This window comes from Orcinus orca, chromosome 5, assembly GCF_937001465.1.
Source record: "Orcinus orca chromosome 5, mOrcOrc1.1, whole genome shotgun sequence".
Classification (NCBI taxonomy): domain Eukaryota; kingdom Metazoa; phylum Chordata; class Mammalia; order Artiodactyla; family Delphinidae; genus Orcinus; species Orcinus orca.
The window spans coordinates 99,874,081-99,897,102 of NC_064563.1; the positions used below are offsets into that span (position 1 = coordinate 99,874,081).

The window sequence follows — 23,022 nt, forward strand, 5'->3', positions numbered from 1 at the left end:
ATGGCATTCTTCACAGAATTAGAACAAAAAATTTTACAATTCATATGGAAACACAAAAGACCCCGAATAGCCAAAGCAATCTTGAGAAAGAAGAATGGAGCTGGAAGATTCAGGCTCCCCGACTTCAAACTATACTACAAAGCTACAGTAATCAAGACAGCATGGTACTGGCACAAAAACAGAAATATAGATCAATGGTACAGGATAGAAAGACCAGAGATAAACTCATGCACATATGGTCACCTAATTTACAACAAAGGAGGCAGGAACATACAATGGAGAAGACAGCCTCTTCGATAAGTGGTGCTGGGAAAACTGGACAGCTACATGTAAAAGAATGAAATTAGAAAACTACCTAACACCATACACAAAAATAAACTCCAAATGGATTAAAGACCTAAATGTAAGAGCAGACACTATAAAACTCTTAGAGGAAAACATAGGAAAAACATTCTTTGGGGGATATTTTTTAAATTCTCCCTACCACAATATGTTATAAACCTCACACCACATTGTTATTATCTTTTTAATATTTAATTTTCTTTCAAAATATTTAAATAAGAAGAATATCTTATATATTTACCCATGTAGTTAGCATGCCCAGTGCTCTTCATTTCACTGTGCAGATCCATATTTCCATCTGCTGTCTTTTTCCTTCTGATTAAACAAGTTTGTTTGTTTGTTTGTTTTAACATTTCTAGTTATGCAGTTCTGCTCATGAATTCTTTAGGCTTTTGCATGTCTAAAAATTCACCTATGTTTCTCAAAGATATTTTTACTGGGTATATAATTCTCAGCAACAGTTTTTCATTTTGGTACATCAAGATGTTGAGTCACCGTCTTCTCAACTGCATTGTTTATGATGAAAAATCTGTTACCATCATTATCTTTGTTCCTCTGTGCATAGTATATCACCCTTTACCACTTATAAGATTTTCTCTATCACTTTTTTAGCAATTTGATAATGATGTGCCTTTGTGTAGTTTTCTTCAAGTTGCTTGTGTTTGGATTTCAACAAATTTCTTGAATCTGTAGGTTTATAATTTTCACTAAATTTGGAAAACTCTCAACCATTATTTCTTCAAATACTTTTCTGTATTTTCCTTTTTCAGGAACTTGCATTACATCTACATTAAGCTGCTTTAAGTTGCCTGAAGGTTCACTGATGCTCTGTTCATTTTTTATTCCTTTTTTCTCTGTGTGTTTCATTTTGGATTGTTTCTATTTCTGTGTCTTCAGGTTTATTATTTTTTTCTGCAATGTCTAATCTGCCATTAACTCCATTTATTGTATTTATTATCTCTGACATTGTAATTTTAATCTCTAGAAGTGGATCTGGGACTGTTTTATGTCTTCTATGTTCTAATTTTATTGAACATATAGAATATAGTTATGTAACTGTTTAAATGCCCATCTGCTAATTCTAACATCTGTACCAGTTATAGATTGGTTTTGATTGATTTTTCTCCTCATTATGGGTCATATTTCCCTGCGCCTTTGCATGTCTGGTAATTTTTGATGGGGCGCCAGACATTGCGCATTTTATTTTGTTGAATGCTGAATATTTTGTTGTTCTGAAAATACTCTTGAGCTTTGTTTTAGGATGCAGTTAAGTTACTTGAAAACAGTTTGATCATTTCAGATCTTGCCTTTAAAATTTGTTAGGCAGAACCAGAACTGTGTTTATTCTAGATCTAATTATTTCTCACTATAGAAGCAAAAATCTTTGAGTACTCCACCTGTGAATTATGACATTTTCTAGTCTAGTGAGAACACACTATTCCTGGCCCTGTGTGAGTACTGAACACTGTTCCCTCTACTCCTTTTCAGTGTTTCTGGTGTTTTTCTCCAATCCTGAATAATTTTTCAAACACAGGTGCTGGTCAGAACACAAATAAATACTTGATCAGGTCCTTCTGCAGCTCTGCAGAGTTCAAATATCTGAAAATACTTTGTACTTTCATTCTAAATAACCCAAGGATATTCTTGCCCCTGTCATATATCTCAGCACTATACTGTCATAATCCCTAAACCACTTCCAGCAGTGTGTACACTACTTAAAAATCAGAGTACTTTCTCTAAGTAGGTGCTACATCACCTTTGATAGAACTTACAGATTACAGAACTTAAAGATTTTCATTTTTATCTCATACAGCACTTTTCAATAAAATATTGACTACAGGTGTATCATTAATTTTCTTGAAGGTCATATGCATTCAGAAATTCCTAGAGTGATGTCATCTCCTTGCCCATTGCTTGTCCATATTACAGCCCACTCAGGTGGTTCAAATGACTTTTCTGATGGGGCACTCCTACAAGACAAAACAATTCAGGGTCCCATTGAGGGACCCAGGTATTTATATTTAACAGGACAGAATGGTGACTTAGCTTCCTTTTTGGTAAAGTGAAAAAATTTAAACCAGAAATGTGAATATACCTAAATAATAATGTCCTTAAATAACACTAAAAAGCATTATTTCAGTTTGCTTTATCTTAATTTCTGGTGATACTTAATCAGCACTGGTTTGGAATACTATAGCTTTAGGTAGTTTACGTTGTTGGGCATTTAATGACCTGTAGAGAAATACTTGAGAAATTAGCACTCAAAACTAACCAACAATCCTTTTTTAGTCCTTTTACAAGGTAGTGATGTCGCCTTCTAATTTCTCTTTTTACAAACCAGATGTTCAAGTACTACTATTAAGTGTTCTATTTCATAATGCAGAAGACTGAAAGACTTTTGTTGTCATGATAGTTTGTTTTCTTTGGTGATGGATAGCCATAGGAATCTCCTCAATGAGGCAACCCCTTGGAGAGCACTCTGTTCAAATGACTCTTCTCTCTGCCTTCTTCATCTTCAGTTAAGCCTGTCAATAGTCTCTTTTTTCTCAAAACAAAACTACTACCACCACCACAACAACAATAAAAAAAAGAATGTTGGGGAAATCTTCCTCCTTTTCTGAGATGCTATCTGCTGTCTCTCTTTCTCACCATCAAACTTTTTCAAATGCTTGCCACCTCCACTTCCTCATTCACTACTCATTCCAAACTCCTTATAATCTGGCTTTTGCCCTCCATTAATTTACACACTATAGTGTTGTCTGAAGCTATACTATTTCAGAGGTCATCATATGATCAGTTAGTAACAAACCAAATCCTCTTTGGCCTTTACAACTCTGCAACACTTAACATAACAAATCATCCTTTCTTGAAACTCTCCTCCTATTGCCTTTATGACACAACACTCTTTCACTGTTCCTCCCACATCTGCAAAACAATCTCTCTGCCTACTTATCAGGCTCCTTTTTCTGCCCTGAACCCCTAATGCTTAATAAATATATAAGTAATCAATAAGTATAAGATGCCAAATTAATCAGTCAATTCACCAAACTTTAATGCTTCATAAAGGGAAAAAAATGATGTGTGAGATGGATTCCTTGATCTCTCAAATAATTTCAGTTCAAGGAGTATGTAATCAATGTTGCATGGGTGAAGAGATAATCAGTGCTCTAAGGCAGTCTTGCCTAGAGTGAGGATGACTGGGGGGTCTTCTTGAAGTATTTGGTGTTTGAGATAGACCTGGAAGAATAGGTAGGATTTTGTAGGTAAAGGTGCAGAGGAATAGATTCCCAGTTCAGTGTGAACAAAGGCATAGAGAGGCAGGAAAGTACGAGGTGTTCAGATAATAATGAGTAGAACAGTTTGACCAAAGGAGAGAGTTCATGTGAGGGATACTGAGAGATAAAGCTGGAAAGGCAGATTAGGGTTAGATTATGTAATCTTTGTCCCATTGGTGGGTGGAGCTGGTGGCAACTGCCAGGGAACAATGAACATTGGCCTTGCCAGCATCAAAATTATCAGCTACTCACTTGACCATGATGACTGTGGGCATTTTCCCACTTCTCCACAGTTCCCTATGGCAGCATGTTATCTTATAAGAGTCAGTTCCAGATTTTCTTTTCTTCCAGTTTATTCAAACATTCATTTTAAAACCTACTATATTCCAAACATTGTGCAAGATTCTAAGGATTCCAAAATAAATAGCCTTGCTTCTGTTCCCAGGAGATTCACATTTCAGTAAAATGCCAGCCTTTAGTTTTTTCTTGGCTAAAAATGTTATGCAGATGACATGAAGTCTTATTTGGGGTACAGTCTAAATAAGTTTTGTGTTTCATCTGTTTTGTTTTGGTCATTTATTGGACTTGTCAGTTAATATATATTATTTTTAAAAAGGAAAGGGAGCTAGTCATTCTCATTCTCACTTTAATAAAAGTACATCAAAAAAGACTTTCTCCCTATGGAAAGAGTAGCAGATCTATGTGATTCAGTTATTTACTTACCATCTTCTCCAGGAAGGAAAATGTCAGAATTGTTTTACTCCTAGATATATTTTAGTGTGTGGCTAGAGTAATGCCCTGAAATATTCAGATTTTATTTAACCTAGAAACTCTAGCAGTTTCAGAGGCAGTAGCACTGTTTGGGATGTTTTTTCTGAACACAGTTACAGTAAATGATAACTGAGATTCTGTACCCCACCCCCAACCTCTAACCTAACTCACAAACTATGAAGTAATGCTCCCAAATTATTTTTTTTTTTGTCCTTCTGGGGAAGAGGAAGAAGAGTAGATAAGGGATTTTCTCTCTTGGATTCTTTGTGACTTCAGAAGCTTAAGATATTAATTATACTACTCTCGCATGAAACTGCTGACACCATTATTTTGGTGCCCATGAACTTCCTCTTTCCCGTCATCATTTCCTCTTTAAAAGCTGTTTCCTATTACTGTCAATACTCTTTTTTATATAACAGTTATATTTTTAAAAGGCGGCAGATGAGCCTGCCCATAAAGCTGACATAGTTATCAAGTGGAAAATCAAATGTAGCAGCAATGTAGCAAGGGCAGGTTTCATTATCAGTATCTTCTTTCCCCCTAAAATAACAAATGAATGTTTTCTTAATAGCATCTTCATTGGTTTTAATGACTGCTGAGAGGGAGATATTTAACAGGGGAATTATATGGAAGTCCAGAGAATGCCCATCCGGAGCTTACTGGATTGTTCTGATGGCACAAGGTAATTCTTTGGGAAATAGAGTCAGCAAGCAGGATCATTTACTAATCATCAGGAAAATGCAAGTCAAAACCACAATGAGATATTACCTCACACCTGTCAGAATGGCTATCATCAAGAAGACAGGAAATAAGAAGCGTTGACGAGGATGCGGAGAAAAGGGAACGTTCCTGCACTATTGGTGGGAATATAAATTGGTCTAGCCGCTTGGAAAACAGTATGGAGGTTCTTCAAAAAATCTAAAATAGAACTACCATATGATCCAGCAATTCCACTACTGGGTATTTATCCAAAGAAAACAAAAATACTAAATTGAAAACGTACCTGCACCCCTGTGTTTGCTGCAGCATTATTTACAATAGCCAAGATATGGAAGCAACCTAAGGATCCATAGTTGGATGAATAAGTAAAGAATATGATACACAATATAACGGCATATTATTCAGTCATTAAAAAAAGGAAATCCTGCCATTTGTGACAACATGGATGGACTTGAGGGCATTATGCTAACTGAAATGAATCAGACAAAGAAAGAAAAATATACTATATGACCTCACTTATATGTGGAATCTAAAAAAAACAAAATAAAACAAACAAACAACAACAACAGAAAAAAAAAAACCTCACAGAAACAGAGAACTGATAAGTGGTTGCCAGAGGCAGGGGATAGATCTTAAAATTCTCATCACAAGAAAAAAAAATTGTAACCAAGTATGGTGATGAATGTCAACTAGACATTATGGTGATCATTTCACAATATATACATATATTGAATTATTATGCTGTATACCTGAAACTAATATAATGCTATGTGTCAATTATATCAACAAAATAAAAATAATAAACCTAGAATCTATAGATTTATGAGCCATGGTCCCCTAGAAAATGTCACATAAACCAGGGTATAAAACGGAGATGTATCATAGACTAAATACTCCCACAATATGAGATAATGTCTCAATACCTCACTTAGAGATCTTGTCTACTCTGAACTAGATAACATGTATTTGATGTAGAAAGGAAAACCCTGAGAGCCACCTTAGCATCTCAGATCTCTTGCTGCTTTTTCTGAGCCTCTTTATTATTTCTATACTGAAATTATTACTAATACTTGATACTGGCTAATATTTCTGATTCTTGTGAGCCTGTCTGACATCTGATCCTTTGTTTTAGCTCACACTCCTAGGAATGAACAGTCCTATGCCTGCTGTCATCCCTGGCAGAGCAGAAGGAAAAGAAGGAGTCTTCCTTTGACATGGGAGGAAAAACTTTTAATAAAGTTTTAATGCTGGTGATTCAAGCCTCTAAAATCCCCAGACACAAAGAGAATCTGCACCCATCTGCCAACACTTATCCATAGGCCTTCTCCATGTGCTCACAAGAAAGACTGGAGTCAGATAAGAGGAACTGAGAAAGAATGCCAAGGCCCAAGCATAAGAGACATTTGTCTGAGGGAAGAACAGAAGAACTAAGAGAAATCCTCCAGGCACTCTAGGCCTTCATTAAGTATGAAGAAGGGGTCACCTGTAGCTGGGATGGGGCAAAAGAGCTGAGAGAACCCCTTTGAGGTGCAAGCATGTGAATCCTGCTCAAGTCTGAGAACAGGAGGATTAAAAGAAATTTTCCAGGAACTCTAGTCCTTACACTGAGTACAAGGCAACAGAAGTGTATCACTGAAGAACAGGCAGAACAACTGAGAGAGACCCCGTCTGAGATGCAGATACCAGGGTTCTGATCAAATTTGATGCCAGGGCTAAAGAACTGAGAAAAATATTCCGGTCACTTTGGGCTTCAGCAGCAGCCACCTGTTGTTGAGGAAAACAATATAACTGAGAGAGACTCCCTGACATGCAGGCATGTAGGGCTGCTGAATGCTAAAAGCAAGGAAAGATCCAGGCACATATATCTCATGCTTGCTACAGAGAAGATCCTTATCTCACCTTCAAATAATTTAAAGCCATTGGTGAACTGAATCCAACTGAAGTAACCACTAAATCCAAAGCGAGCTCAGCCACAGACTAGATTAACTCAGTCTCCTAGTGGGCTGACAAAAGGAGAGATGTGACTTTCATGAGCAAAAATATTATTTACTTCAAGATCTCATGCTCTTTACACTCAGAGTTTAAAATTCAATCAAAAATTATGAGACACATAAAGAAGTAAGGTCATTCAACTTATCCCTAGGAAAGTGTTATGAACTGAATTGTGTTCCCCCCTCTCCCCTGCAAAAAAAAAAAAAAAAAAAAAAAAAAACTCGTAGATTGAAGCCCTAAGCTCCAATGTGATTGTATTTGGAGAGAGGACCTTTAAGAAGGTAATTAAGGTTAAGTGAGGTTATAACGGTCAGGCCCTAATATGATAAGATTTGTATCCTCATAAGAAGAGGAGGGACACCAGAGACCTTACTTTCTCAGTGCATACACAGAGGAAAGGCCATGTGAGAACACTATGAGAAGGTGGCCACCTGCAAGCAAGGAAGAGAAGACTCACCAGAAACCAACCCTGCTGACACCTTGAGCTCAGGCTTCTAGCCTCCAGAACTGTGAGAAAATGAATATCTGTCATTTAAACCACCCAGTCTGTAGCTTGTTATTGCAGCTGAGCTAACTAATATAGAGAGAAAACACTCAATAAAATCAGATCCAGATATAAATCAGAGATTAGAATTATTAGACAGGGATTTTAAAGTAACTATAATGAACATATTACAGGATCTAATGAACAAGGAGAAAAACATACATGTACAGATGGGGAATTTCAGCAGAGATACAGAAACTATGTACAAAGCTATGGTACAAATGAACTTATTTACAAAACAGAAATAGAGTCACAGGTGTAGAAAACAAACTTATGGTTACCGGGGTGAAGCGGGGGTGAGGGTTGGGTATAAATTGGGAGACTGGGATTGACATATACACACTACTATATATAAAATAGATAACTAATAAGTTATCTTATTAGTACTGAGAAGGGAACACTTCTCAGTACTCTGTAATGACCTATATGGGAAAAGAATCTAAAAAAGAGTAGATATGTATAACTGATTCACTTTACTGTACAGCAGAAACTAACACAACATTGTAAATCAACTATACTCTAACAAAAAAAAATTTTTTTAAGCTAATGGAAATTCTAGAAATAAAAATAAAATTAGACAAATAAATATATTTTTCAGTGGGCTTATCAGCAAGCTGGACACAACAGAAAAAAATCACTGAATTGAAAGTAATTATCAATATTCAGGCTAGGAGGGCAGACAACCAATAATGGCTGATTTCTCATCTAAATTAATGGAATCCAGAGGACTATGGAATTTTTTTAAGTGCTGAAAGACATAAGTTAATTTAGCATTCTATGACCAGAAAAACTATTCATCAAAAATGAAATAAAGACATTTCTGACACACAAAACTACAAAAAATGTTTCACCTGCACACCTGAATTACAAGATATGCTAAAAGAAGTTTCTTAAGCTGAAAGGAAATGATTGCAGATGGAAATCCAGTTCTGCAAGAAGGAATGAGAAACAAACAAAAAAGGTAAATACTTTAGAAAATATATGACTTTTTAAAGCTTATTCATACATATTTTTTTTAATCTCTTTAAAGGAATATTGATTGTTAAAAACAAAAATAATACTCTTGTAACATTTACTATCTATGTAAAAATAAAATATATAATAAAAAAGCAAAAAAGTCAGGAGTGAAAACTGTAAGGTTTTTACAATTTGTGAAGCAGAAGAACATTTTTTGAAAGTTAGCAGTAATAAATTAAAGTCAATAGCAGAGGCAAAATGGAATACTAAATATACTCAATTTAGAAGAACAGATAGAAAAGGAGAAAGAAGAAAATGGTGCATAAAAGGAAAACAGAAAACAAACACAAAGTGATAGAGTTAAACCCAACATATTTCTAATGATATTAACAGTAAATAGATAGAAACTTAATTAAAAATGTGCTGTTTTCAGAGACCTTCAAGATGGTGGAGGAGTAAGACGTGAAGATCACCTTCCTCCCAACAAAAACATCAGAAACACATCTACATATGGAACAACTCCTACAGAACACCTACTGAACACCAGCAGAAGACCTTAGACTTCCCTAAAGATTTTTTTTTCCTTTTTCTCTTTCTGTGAGTGTGTAAGTGCATGCTTTTTGTGTGATTTTCTCTGTATAGCATTGCTTTTACCATTTGTGCTAGGGTTCTGTCTGTCCAGATTTTTTGTTTTCTTAGTATAGTTTTTAGCGCTTGTTACCATTGGTGGATTTGTTTTTTGGTTTGGTTGCTCTCTTCTATCATTCTTTCTTTCTTTATTTATTACCTTTTAAATTTCTTTAATTTTTAATAATTTTTTTACTTTTCACTTTATTTTATTTTTTCTTTCTCTCTTTATTTTTTCTGCCTTTCCTTCTGAGCAATGTGGCTGACAGGGTCTTGGTGCTCTAGCCAGGTGTGAGGCCTGTGCCTCTGAGGTGGGAGAGCTGAGTTCAGGATATTGGTCCACCAGACAACTCGTGGCTCCACGTAATATCAAACAGCAAAAGCTCTCCCAGAGATCTCCATCTCAACACTAAGACCCAGCTCCACTCAATGACCAGCAAGCTACATTGCTGGACACCCTATGCCAAACAACTAGCAAGACAGGAACACAACCACATCCATTAGCAGAGAGCTACCTAAAATCATAATAAGGTCACAGACACTCCAAAACACACCAACGGATGTGGTCCTGCCCACCAGAAAGATAAGATCCAGCCTCATCCACCAGAACACAGGCAGCAGTCCCCTCCACCAGGAAGCCTACACAACCCACTGAACCAACCTTAGCCACTGGGGGCAGACATCAAAAACAATGGTAACTACCAACCTGCAGCCTGTGAAAAGGAGACCCCAAACACAGTAAGTTAAGCAAAATGAGAAGACAGATAAACACACAGCAGATGAAGGAGCAAGGCAAAAACCCACCAGACCAAACAAACAAAGAGGAAATAGGCAGTCGATCTGAAAAAGAATTCAGAGTAATGATAGTAAAGATGATCCAAAATTTTGGAAATAGAATGGAGAAAATACAAGAAAGGTTTAACAAGGACCTAGAAGAACTAAAGAGCAAACAAACAATGATGAATAACACAATAAATGAAACTAAAAATTCTCTAGAAGAAATCAATAGCAGAATAACTGATGAAGAACAGAGAAATGACCTAGAAGAGAAAATAATGGAAAAAACTACCACAGAGCAGAATAAAGAAAAAGAATAAAAAGAATTGAGAACAGTCCCAGAGACCTCTGGAACAATATTATATGCACCAATATTCAAATTATAGGGGATCCAGAAGAAGAAGAGAAAAAGAAAGGGACTAAGAAGGTATTTGAAGAGATTATAGTTGAAAACTTCCCTAATATGGAAAAGGAAATAGTTAATCAAGTGCAGGAAGCACAGAGAGTCACATACAGGATAAATCCAAGGAGAAACACAAGACACATATTAATCAAACTATCAAAAATTAAATTAAAGAAAAAATATTAAAAGCAGCAAGGGAAAAACATCAAATAACATACAAGAGAATCCCCATTAGGTTAACAGCTGATCTTTCAGCAAAAACTCTGCAAGCCAGAAAGGAGTGGCAGACCATATTTAAAGTGATGAAAGGGAAAAAACTACAACCAAGGTTACTCTATCCAGCAAGGATCTCATCCAGATTTCATGGAGAAATTAAAAACTTTACAGACAAACAAAAGCTAAGAAAATTCAGCAGCACCAAACCAGTTTTACAGCAAATGCTAAAGGAACTTCTTTAGGCAGGAAACACACGAGAAGGAAAACACCTACAATAACAAACCCAAAAAAATTAAGAAAATGGTAATAGGAACATAAATATCAATAACTACCTTAAATGTAAATGGATTAAATGCTCCAACCAAATGTCATAGACTGGCTGAATGGAAAAAAACAAGACCCATATATATGCTGTCTACAAGAGACCCACGTCAGCCCTGGGACACATACAGACTGAAAGTGAGGGGATGGAAAAAGATATTCCATGCAAATGGAAATCAAAAAAAGCTGGAGTTGCAATTCTTATATCAGACAAAATAGACTTTAAAATAAAGACTATTATAAGAGATAAAGAAGGACACGACATAATGATCAAGGGTTCAATCCATGAAGAAGACATAACAGTTGTAAAAATTTATGCACTCAATATAGGAGCATTAAAATACATAAAGCAAATATTAACAGCCATAAAAGGGGAAATAGAAAGTAACACAATCATAATAGGGGACTTTAAAACCTCACATTCACCAATGGACAGATCATCCAAAATGAAAATAAATAAGGAAACACAAGCTTTCAATGATACAATAAACAAGATGGACTTAACTGATATTTATAGGATATTCCATACAAAAACAATAGAAGACACTTTCTTCTCAAGCGCTCATAGAACATTCTCCAGGATAGATCATACCTTGGGTCACAAATCAAGCATTGGTACATTTAAGAAAATTGAAATCATATCAAGTATCATTTCTGACCACAACACTATGAGACCAGATTCCAATTACAGGGAAAAAATCTGTAAAAAATACAAAAACATGGAGGTTAACCTATACACTACTAAATAACCAAGAGATCACTGAAGTACTCAAAGAGGAAATCAAAAAATACCTAGAAACAAATGACAATGAAAACATGACAACTCAAAACCAATGGGATCCAGCAAAAGCAATTCTAACAGGGAAGTTTAGAGCAATACAGTCCTACCTCAAGAAATAAGAAACATCTCAAATAAACAACCTAACCATACATGTAAAGAATTAGAGAAAGCAGAACAAAAAAAGAAAACCCAAAGTTAGCAGAAGGAAAGAAATCATAGAGATCAGATCAGAAATAAATGAAAAAGAAATGAAGGAAATGATAGCAAAGATCAGTAAAACTAAAAGCTGGCTGTTAGAGAAGATAAAGAAAATTGATAAACCATTAGCCAGACTCATCAAGAAAACAAGGGAGATGACTCAAATCAAAAGAATTAGAAATGAAAAAGAAGTAACAACTGACACTGCAGAAATACAAAGGATCATGAGAGACTACTACAAGCAAATATACACCAATAAAATGGACGACCTGGAGGAAATGGACAAATTCTTAGAAAGCACAACCTTCTGAGACTGAACCAGTCTCAGAAATAGAAAATATAACAGACCAATCACAAGCACTGAAATTGAGACTGTGATTAAAAATCTTCCAACAAACAAAAGCCCAGGATGAGATGGCTACACAAGCAAATTCTATCAAACATTTAGAGAAGACTTAACACCTATCCTTCTCAAACTCTTCCAAAATACAGCAGAAGGAGGAACACTCCCAAACTCAATCGATGAGGCCACCATCATTCTGATACCAAAACCAGACAAAGATGGCACAAAGAAAGAAAATTACAGGCCAATATCACTCATGAACATAGATACAAAAATCCTCAACAAAATACTAGCAAACAGAATCCAACAGCACATTAAAAGGATCATACACCATGATCCAGTGGAGTTTATCCCAGGAATTCAAGGATTCCTCAATATAGGCAAATCAATCAATGTGATAAACCATATAAACAAACTGAAGCAGAAAAACCATATGATCATCTCAATAGATGTAGAAAAAGCTTTCAACAAATTTCAACATTCATTTATGATAAAAACACTCAAGAAAGTAGGCATAGAGGGAACTTACCTCAACGTAATAAAGGCCATATATGACAAACCCACAGCCATCATCGCTGCCAGGGGTGAAAAACAGAAACCATTTCTTCTAAGATCAGGACAAGACAACGTTGTCCTCTCTCACCACTATTATTTATTTAACATAGTTTTGGAAGTTTTAGCCACAGCTATCAGAGAAGAAAAAGAAACAAAAATAATCCAGATCAGAAAAGGAGTAAAGCTGTCACTGCAGATGACATGATACTACACATAGAGATCCTAAAAACGCTACCAGAAAACTACTAGAGCTAATCAATGAATTTGGTAAAGTAGCAGGATACAAAATTAATGCACAGAAACCTCCTGCATTCTTACACACTAACAATGTAAGATCTGAAAGAGAAATTAAAGAAACAATCCCATTTACCACTGCAACAAAAACAATAAAATACCTAGGAATAAACCTACCTAAGGAGACAAAAGACCTGTATGCAGAAAACTATAAGACACGGATGAAAGAAATTAAAGATGATAAAAACAGATGGAGAGATATACCATGACTTGGATTGGAAAATCAACATTGTGAAAATGACTATACTACCCAAAGCAATCTACAGATTCAAAAAATCCCTATCAAAGTACCAATGACATTTTTCACAAAACTAGAACAACAAATTTCACAATTCGTATGGAAACACAAAAGATCCCAAATAGTGAAAGCAATCTTGAGAAAGAAAAATGGAGCTGGAGGAATCAGGCTCCCGGACTTTAGAGTATACTACAGAGCTACAGTAAGCAAGACAGTATGGTACTGGCACAAAAGCAGAAATATAGATCAATGGAGCAGGATAGAAAGCCCAGAGATAAACCCATGCACATATGGCCACCTTAATTTTGATAAAAGAGGCAAGAATATACAAAGGAGAAAAGACAGTCTCTTCAATAAGTGGTGCTGGGAAAACTTGACAGCTACATGTAAAAGAATGAAATTAGAACACTCCCTAACACCATACACAAAAATAAACTCAAAATGGATTAAAGACTTAAATGTAAGGCCAGACACTATCAAACTCTTAGAGGAAAACATAGGCAGAACACTCTATGATATAAATCACAGCAAGGTCCTTTTTGACTCACCTCCTAGAGAAATGGAAATAAAAGCAAAAATAAACGGATGGGACCTAATGAAACTTCAAAGCTTTTGCACAGCAAAGGAAACCATAAACAAGATGAAAAGACAGGCCTCAGAATGGGATAAAATATTTGCAAATGAAGCAACTGACAAAGGATTAATCTCCAAAATTTACAAGCAGCCCATGCTGCTCAATATCAATAAAACAAACAACCCAATCCAAAAATGGGCAGAAGACCTAAAGAGACATTTCTCCAAAGAAGATATACAGATTGCCAACAAACACATGAAAAGATGCTCAACATCACTAATCATTAGAGAAATGCAAATCAAAACTACAGTATCACTCACACTAGTCAGAATGGTCATCATCAAAAAATCTACAAATAATAAATGCTGGAGAGGGTGTGGAGAAAAGGGAACCCTCTTGCACTGTAGGTGGGAATGTAAATTAATACAGCCGCTATGGAGAACAGTATGGAGGTTCCTTAAAAAACTGAAAGTAGAACTACCATATGATCCAGCAATCCCACTACTGGGCATATACCCTGAGAAAACCATAATTCAAAATGAGTCATGTACCACAATGTTCACTGCAGCTCTGTTTACAATAGCCAGGACATGGAAGCAACCTAAGTGTCCATCGACAGATGAATGAATAAAGAAGATGTGGCACATATGTACAATGGAATATTACTCAGCCATAAAAAATAACAAAATTAAGTTATTTGTAGTGAGGTGGTTGGACCTAAAGTCTGTCATACAGAGTGAAGTAAGTCAGAAAGAGAAAAACAAATACCATATGCTAACACATATATATGGAATGTAATAAAAAATAAAAATGGTTTGGAAGAACCTAGGGGCAGGACAGGAATAAAGACGCAGACATGGAGAATGGACTTGAGGACACAGGGAGGGGGAAGGGTAAGCTGGAACGAAGTGAGAGAGTGGTATGGACGTATATACACTACAAAATATAAAATAAGATAGCTAGTGGGAAGCAGCTACACTGCACAGGGAGATCAGCTTGGTGTTCTCTGACCACCTAGAGGGGTGGGACAGGGAGGGTGGGAGGGAGATGCAAGAGGGAAGAGATATGGGGATATATGTATACATATAGCTGATTAACTTTGTTATAAAGCAGAAACTAACACACCACTGTAAAGCAATTTTACTCCAATAAACATGTTAAAAAAATTAAATGTGCTGTTTTCAGTTCCTATATTTTTTAACATCTTTATTGGAGTATAATAAAGTGAATCAGCTATACATATGCATATATCCCCATATCTCCTCCCTCTTGCATCTCCCTCCCACGCTCCCTGTCCCACCCCTCTAGGTGGTCACAGAACACCGAGCTGATCTCCCTGTGCTATGTGGCTGCTTCCCACTAGCTATTTTACACTTGGTAGTGTATATATGTCCATGCCACTCTTGCACTTCATCCCAGCTTACACTTCCCCCTCCCCGTGTCCTCAAGTCCATTCTCTACATCTGCGTCTTTATTCCTGTCCTGCTCCTAGGTTCTTCAGAACCTTTTTTTTTTTTAAGATTCCATATATATGTGTTAGCATATGGTATTTGTTTTTCTCTTTCTGACTTACTTCACTCTGTATGACAGACTCTAGATCCAGCCACCTCACTACAAATAACTCACTTTTATTTCTTTTTATGGCTGACTAATATTCCATTGTATATATGTGCCACATCTTCTTTATCTATTCATCTGTCGATGGACAGTTAGGTTGCCTCCATGTCCTGGCTATTTTAAACAGAGCTGCAATGAACATTGTGGTACATGACTCTTTTTGAATTATGGTCTTCTCAGTGCATATGCCCAGTAGTGGGATTGCTGGGTTGTATGGTAGTTCTATTTTTAGTTTTTTAAGGAACCTCCCTACTGTTCTCCATAGTAGCTGTATCGATTTTCATTCCCACCAAAAGTGCAAGACAATTCCCTTTTCTCCACACCCTCGCCAGCATTTATTGTTTGTACATTTTTTGATGATGGCTATTCTGACTGGTATGAGGTGATACCTCATTGTAATTTTTTTTGGTGTTTTATACACATTTATTTTAAAACATATAAGAAAATGTAGAGTATCTCACAAAGCATTTGATAAAAAATAGCTTTAAGTACAATTTTTAATCTCTAAAGTCTCTACCAAGGATAAGTATATATACACTTTTAGTCCTAAAAGTGCAATTTTAAAGGCAGATTTCAGACCCTTTAAGCTACATGATAGCTAATGGTCAGATAAAGGACATTAAAAATGTGAATTTATAAAATTTGAGTCAATTCATGAAAGTGTTTTATAAACATTATAAACAAACATCTACCATATAATGTGGTAGATTTCATAATCTGTTTACAAATGCTTAAATCCTTTCTTTTAAAACATTATCTTATAAAGTTATTATTATAAAGTTTTAAATATCCTGGTTTAATTTCCCTTATGTCACCTTCACTAATATCAAGCACATGTTTGTACTACACATATATATACGCTACTGTTTTCCTTGCATAATGTCCCTCCATAAGAATATCTTTAGTCCGAGGAAAAATCGCAGCATGGCAAAATGCTGCTTTAACTGCTTAATAAAGTGTTAAGTGCCCAGGTGATCTGGAAATGCTGCTTCAGACTTCTGAGCAGCAATATAGCTCCTCTGTAGATCTCCCATCTTATCAGATACTGTTGCAAAATTAAAATGCAGCTCATACATGTGGGGTGCTAAGGATGAAGCAGCTTGCAACTGTGCAGTGCTCTTGCGTGTTCGACATGGCCCTTCTGCATCTCCAGCATGGTCAGGTTGTTGTAGGTCTCTGCATGGTTATTGTTGTTAACCAGACCCAGCTTGAAGCACTGATGGGCCAGATTCGTATCTCCTATTCCCACAGCTACATGTCCCAAGTTGTGCCAGACCTCAGCTACCTCCTCTTCATTTTCAGCCAGAGAAAAGGCATGTTCAAATGAGGTCAGAGTCATATCATACTGCTGGGCATAGAAGCAACAGAGCCCCAGGTTGTTGAAAAGCTGGCAGTTATAAACACCCATCTGCAGGAATCGCCTGTAAAACCAGAGAGCTACTTCTGGTTGATCAGAATAAAAATGGTTGCTGCCAATGCATGCAATGGCTTCCACCTGAGTGTTGTCCTGTTTCAAAACCTCGTTGTAGTATTCAGTGGCTGATAAAATATTGTTCATTTCCTCATAGATCCTGGCAATTCCACAAAGTAGGGTTACTTCTCCTGGAAACTTATCTAAGCCTTGTTTGAAAAGATTTAAAGCAGTCACAGGTTGATTCAATGAGATGTAAACTTTTGCCAAGTAGAGAAAAGTATCTACCATTTCCTGCTGCTTCAGGGCTGATTTAAATTGTTTTTCTGCTTCAAGATACATTCCTAACCTGTAGTAACATTCTCCAATCTGCACTTTCCATCACCAGTCCTTGTACTGAGAATGCTCTGTGGAAAGGGCAGCCAAATCCACAACAGTCTTAACATCATTTTCATGATGAAAGATATACTCAAACAAAGCCTTTGCCAATTTAGGTTTCTGGGCATACTTTGTTAAATTCAGTCTAGATAAATTTATAAAAGGTCCATCAGGACTTGTAAGCATGGAAGCCATTCCCAGCCTAAAAAATCTTCCAGATGAGCTGGTGATAGGGCAAGCTGTGTAGGCAGTGCTGGGTGTTCTAATGGCCTATTCCATAGTTCCTGGCCTTCCACTTTGTGTGCTGGGTCTAAGGAAACCTATAATGGGTATTTCAGCTTCAGTGATTAGCCTGACAGCTGGACTAGGCCCTCCTGTCTGGTTAGTTCCAGGGAGTTTCAGAGATGTTCCAGGACATGGAATGTGAGCAATAGTATTTTTGTTCAGTATCATTTCTGCAATTCCTTCCTGATCTACGTCAATTTCATCTATGTACACCACTTCATCTAGTGCTCGTGCTTTTAAAATCCAGGCTGCCAGCTTTGTAACTTTGTACACATTACTTCACCATGTGCCTCAGTATGCTCAATCTGGTCATAAGGGGACTTCTCCAGCATCTGCATGCACAGATCTGCCCAGAGCTGGAAATTCCTGTGCCTAAAATAGCTCCAGGCCAGGAGCAACGGCTCCATCTCCAAGCCCATGGCAGCCGGGAACCAGCCACGAAAGACCAGGGCCCAGCACAGGGAGGGCGGGGGGCAAGGAGCAGCTCATTGTAGTTTTGATTTGCATTTCTCTGATTAGTGATGTTGAGCATCCTTTCATGTGCTTGTTGGCAAACTGTATATCTTCTTTGGAGAAATGTCTATTTAGGTCTTCTGCCCATTTTCGGATTGGGTTGTTTGTTTTTCTGTTATTGAGCTGCATGAGCTGCTTGTACATTTTGGAGATTAATCCTTTGTCAGTTGCTTCATTTGCAAATATTTCCTCCCATTCTGAGGCCTGTCTTTTCGTCTTGTTTATGGTTTCCTTTGCTGTGCAAAAGCTTTGAAGTTTCATTAGGTCCCATTTGTTTATTTTTGTTTTTATTTCCATTTCTCTAGGAGATGGGTCAAAAAGGATCTTGCTGTGATTTATGTCATAGAGTGTTCTGCCTATGTTTTCCTCTAAGAGTTTGATAGTGTCTGGCCTTACATTTAGGTCTTTAATCCATTTTGAGTTTATTTTTGTGTATAGTGTTATGGAGTGTTCTAATTTCATTCTTTTACATGTAGCTGTCAAGTTTTCCCAGCACCATTTATTGAAGAGGCTGTTCTTTCTCCATTGTATATGCTTGCCTCTTTTATCAAAATTAAGGTGACCATATGTGTGTGGGTTTATCTCTGGGTTGTCTATCCTGTTCCATTAATCTATAGTTCTGTTTTTGTGCCAGTACCATACTGTCTTGATTACTGTGCTTTGTACTATAGTCTGAAGTCCGGAAGCCTGATTCCTCCAGCTCCATTTTTCCTTCTCCAGATTGCTTTGGCTATTCAAGGTCTTTTGTGTTTCCATACAAATTGTGAAATTTTTTGTTCTACTTCTGTGAAAAATGCCATTTGTGGTTTGATAAGGATTGCATTGAATCTGTAGATTGCTTTGGGCAGTATAGTCATTTTCACAATGTTGATTCTTCCAATCCAAGAACATGATATATCCCTCCATCTGTTTGTATCATCTTTGATTTCTTTCATCCGTGTCTTATAGTTTTCTGCATATAGGTCTTTTGTCTCCTTAGGTAGGTTTATTCCTAGGTATTTTATTCTTTTTGTTGCCGTGGTAAATGGAAGTGTTTCCTTAATTTCTCTTTCAGATTTTTCATCATTAATGTATAGGAATGCAAGAGACTTCTGTGCATTAATTTTGTATCCTGCTACTTTACCAAATTCATTGATTAGCTCTGGTAGTTTTCTGGTAGCATCTTTAGGATTCCCTATGTAAAGTATCATGTCATTTGCAAACAGTGACAGTCTTACTTCTTCTTTTCTGATTTCGATTCCTTTTTTTCTTTTTCTTTTCTGATTGCTGTGGCAAAAACTTCCAAAACTATGTTGAATTATACTGGTGAGAGTAGACAACCTTGTCTTGTTCCTGATCCTAGAGGAAATGGTTTCCATTTTTCACCATTGAGAACGATTTTGGCTGTGGGTTTGTCATGTATGGCCTCTTTTATGGTGAGGTAAGTTCCCTCTATGCCTACTTTCTGGAGGGTTTTTATCATAAATGGGTGTTGATTTTTATCAAATGCTTTTTCTGCATCTATTGAGATAATCATATGGTTTTTCTCCTTCAATTTTTTAATATGGTTTATCACTTGATTGTTTTCCGTATATTGAAAATTCCTTGCATTCCTGGGATAAACCCCACTTGATCATGGTGTATGGTCCTTTTAATGTGCTGTTGGATTCTGTTTGCTAGTATTTTCAGTTCCTATTTAGAAAAGAAGAAAGGTATAAAAATCTGTGTTTCAGAGATTGGTTCAAGATGGCAGAGTAGAAGGACATACACTCACTCCCTCTTGGGAGAGCACTGGAATCACAACTGACTACTGAACAATCATCAACAAGAAGATGCCGGAACTCACCAAAAATGATACCCCACATCCAAAGACAAAGGAGAAGTTGCAATGAGATGGAAGGAGGGGCCCAATCACAATAATATCAAATCTCACAACCACTGGGTGGGTGACTCACAAAATGGAGAACACTTATACCACAGAGGTACACCAACAGGACTGAAAGTACTGAGCCCCAATTCAGGCTTCCCAACCTGGGGGTCTGGCAGCGGGAGTAGGAATTCCTAGAGAATCAGACTTTGAAGGTTAGTGGGATTTGATTGCAGGATTTCAACAGGACTTGGGGAAACAGAGAGTCCACTCTTGGAGGCCACACACAAAGTAGTGTGTGCATCAGGACCTGAGGGAAGGAGCAGTAACTCCATAGGAGACTGAACCAGACCTACCTGCTAGTGTTGGAGGGTCTCCTGCAGAGGCAGGCGGTGGCTTGGCTCACCATAGGGACAAGGACACTGGCAGCAGAAGTTCAGGGAAATACTCCTTGGCATGAGCCCTCCAAGAGTCTGCCATTAGCCCCACCAAAGAGCCGGGTAGGCTTCAGTGCTGGATCACCTCAGGTCAAACAACCAACAGGGAGGGAACCCAGCCCCACCCATCAGCAAACAAGTGGATTAAAGTTTTACTGAGCTCTGCCCACCAGAGCAACACCCAGCTCTACCAGTCCCTCTCATTGGGAAGCTTGAACAAGCCTCTTAGATAGCCTCATCCACCAGAGGGCAGACAGCAGAAGCAAGAAGAACTACAATTCTGCAGCCTGTGGAATGAAAACCACATTCACAGAAAGACAGACAAAATGAAAAGTCAGAGGACTATGAACCAGATGAAGGAACAAGATAAAACCCCAGAAAAACAACTAAATGAAGTGAAGATAGCCAACCTTCTAGAAAAAGAATTCAGAATGATAGTGAAGATGATCCAGGACCTTGGAAAAAGAATGGAAGCAAAGATCAAGGAGATGCAAGAAATGTTTAACAAAGAGCTAGAAAAATTAAGAACAAACATAGATGAACTATACAAAAACTGAAATGAAAAATACACTAGAAGGAAATAATAGAGAATAACTGAGGCAGAGGAACAGATAAGTGACCTGGAAGACAGAATGGGGGAAATCACTGCCATGGAACAGAATAAAGAAAAAAGAATGAAAAGAAATGAAGACAGCCTAAGATACCTCTGGGACAACATTAAATGCAACAACATTCTCATTACAGGGGTCCCAGAAGGAGAAGACAGAGAGAAAGGGCCCAAGAAAATATTTGAATATTTGAAAATATTTGAATCAATTGAATATTGATTATAGTCGAAAACCTCCCTAACATGGGAAAGGAAATAGCCACCCAAGTCCAGGAAGTGCAGTGAGTCCCAGGCAGGATAAACCCAAGGAGAAGCATGCCGAGACATATAGTAATCAAATTAACAAAAATTAAAGACAAAGAAAAATTATTGAAAGCAACAAGGGAAAAACGACAAATAGCATACAAGGGAACTCCCATAAGGTTAACAGCTGAATTCTCAGCAGAAACTCTACAAGCCAGAAGTGAGCGGCACGATATATCTAAAGTGATGAAAGGGAAGAACCTACAACCAAGATTACTCTAACCAGCTAGGATCTCATTCAGTTTTGATGGAGAATTCAAAAGCTTTACAGAAAAGCAAAAGCTAAGAGAATTCAGCACCACTAAACCAGCTCTACAACAAATGCTAAAGGAACTTCTCTAAGTGGGAAACACAAGAGAAGAAAAGGACCGACTCAAAGAAACCCACAACAATTAAGAAAATGGTCATAAAATATATATATTGATATTTACCTTAAATGTGAATGGATTAAATGCTCCAACCAAAAGACACGGGCTCACTGAATAGATACAAAAACAAGACCCATATATATGCTGTCTACAAGAGACCAACTTCGCACCTAAGGACACATACAGACTGAAAGTGAGGGGATGGAAAAAGATTTTGATAGCATATAAAAATCAAAAGAAAGCTGGAGTAGCCATACTCATATCAGATAAAATAGACTTTAAAATAAAAATATTACAAGAGAAAAGGAAGGACACTACATAATGACCAAGGGATCAATCCAAGAAGAAGATATAACAATTATAAATATATATGCACCCAACATAGGAGCACCTCAATACATAAGGCAACTGCTAACAGCTATAAAAGAGGAAATCAACAGTAACATAATAGTAGTGGAAGACTTTAACACCTCACTTACACCAATGGACAGATCATCCAGACAGAAAATTAGAGAAACACAAGCTTTAAATGACACAATAGACCACACAGATTTAATTGATATTTATAGGACATTCCATCCAAAAGCAACAGAATACACTTTCTTCTCAAGTGCACATGGAACATTATCCAGGATAGATCACATCTTGGGTCACAAATCAAGCCTCAGTAAATTTAAGAAAATTGAAATCATATCAAGTATTTTTTCTGACTGCAACACTATGAGATTAAAAATCAATTACATGGAAAAAAATGAAAAAACACAAACACATGGAGTATAAACAATACATTACTAAATAACCAAGAGATCACTGAAGAAATCAAAGAGGAAATCAGAAAATACCTACAGACAAATTACAACGAAAAGACGATGATCCAAAACCTATGGGATGCAGCAAAAACACTTCTAAGAGGGAAGTTTATGGCAATGCATTCCTACCTCAAGAAACAAGAAAAATCTCAAGTAAGCAATCTAACCTTACATCTAAAGGAACTAGAGAAAGAAGAACAAACAAAACCCAAACTAGTAGAAGGAAAGAAATCATAAAGATCAGAGGAGAAATAAATGAAATAGAAACAATAGCAAAGATCAATAAAACTAAAAACTGGTTCTTTGAGAAGATAAACAAAATTGATAAACCTTCAGCCAGACTCATCAAGAAAAAGAGGGAGAGGACTCAAATCAATAAAATTAGAAATGACAAAGGAGAAGTTACAATGGACATTGCAGAAATACAAAGCATCATAAGAGATTACTACAAGCAACTCTATGCCAGTAAAATGGACAACCTAGAAGAAATGGACAAATTCTTAGAAAGGTATAACCTTCC

General features: G+C 36.9%; 1 protein-coding gene and 1 pseudogene across 1 annotated transcript in view; both read right to left on the bottom strand.

Annotated features, from left to right (window-relative positions):
• Positions 1-23,022, bottom strand: part of ZPLD1 (zona pellucida like domain containing 1) — a 481,064-nt gene that overhangs the window by 424,291 nt on the left and 33,751 nt on the right. The window lies entirely within an intron of this gene.
• LOC101288823 (tetratricopeptide repeat protein 8-like) lies at positions 16,010-21,690 on the bottom strand (annotated as a pseudogene).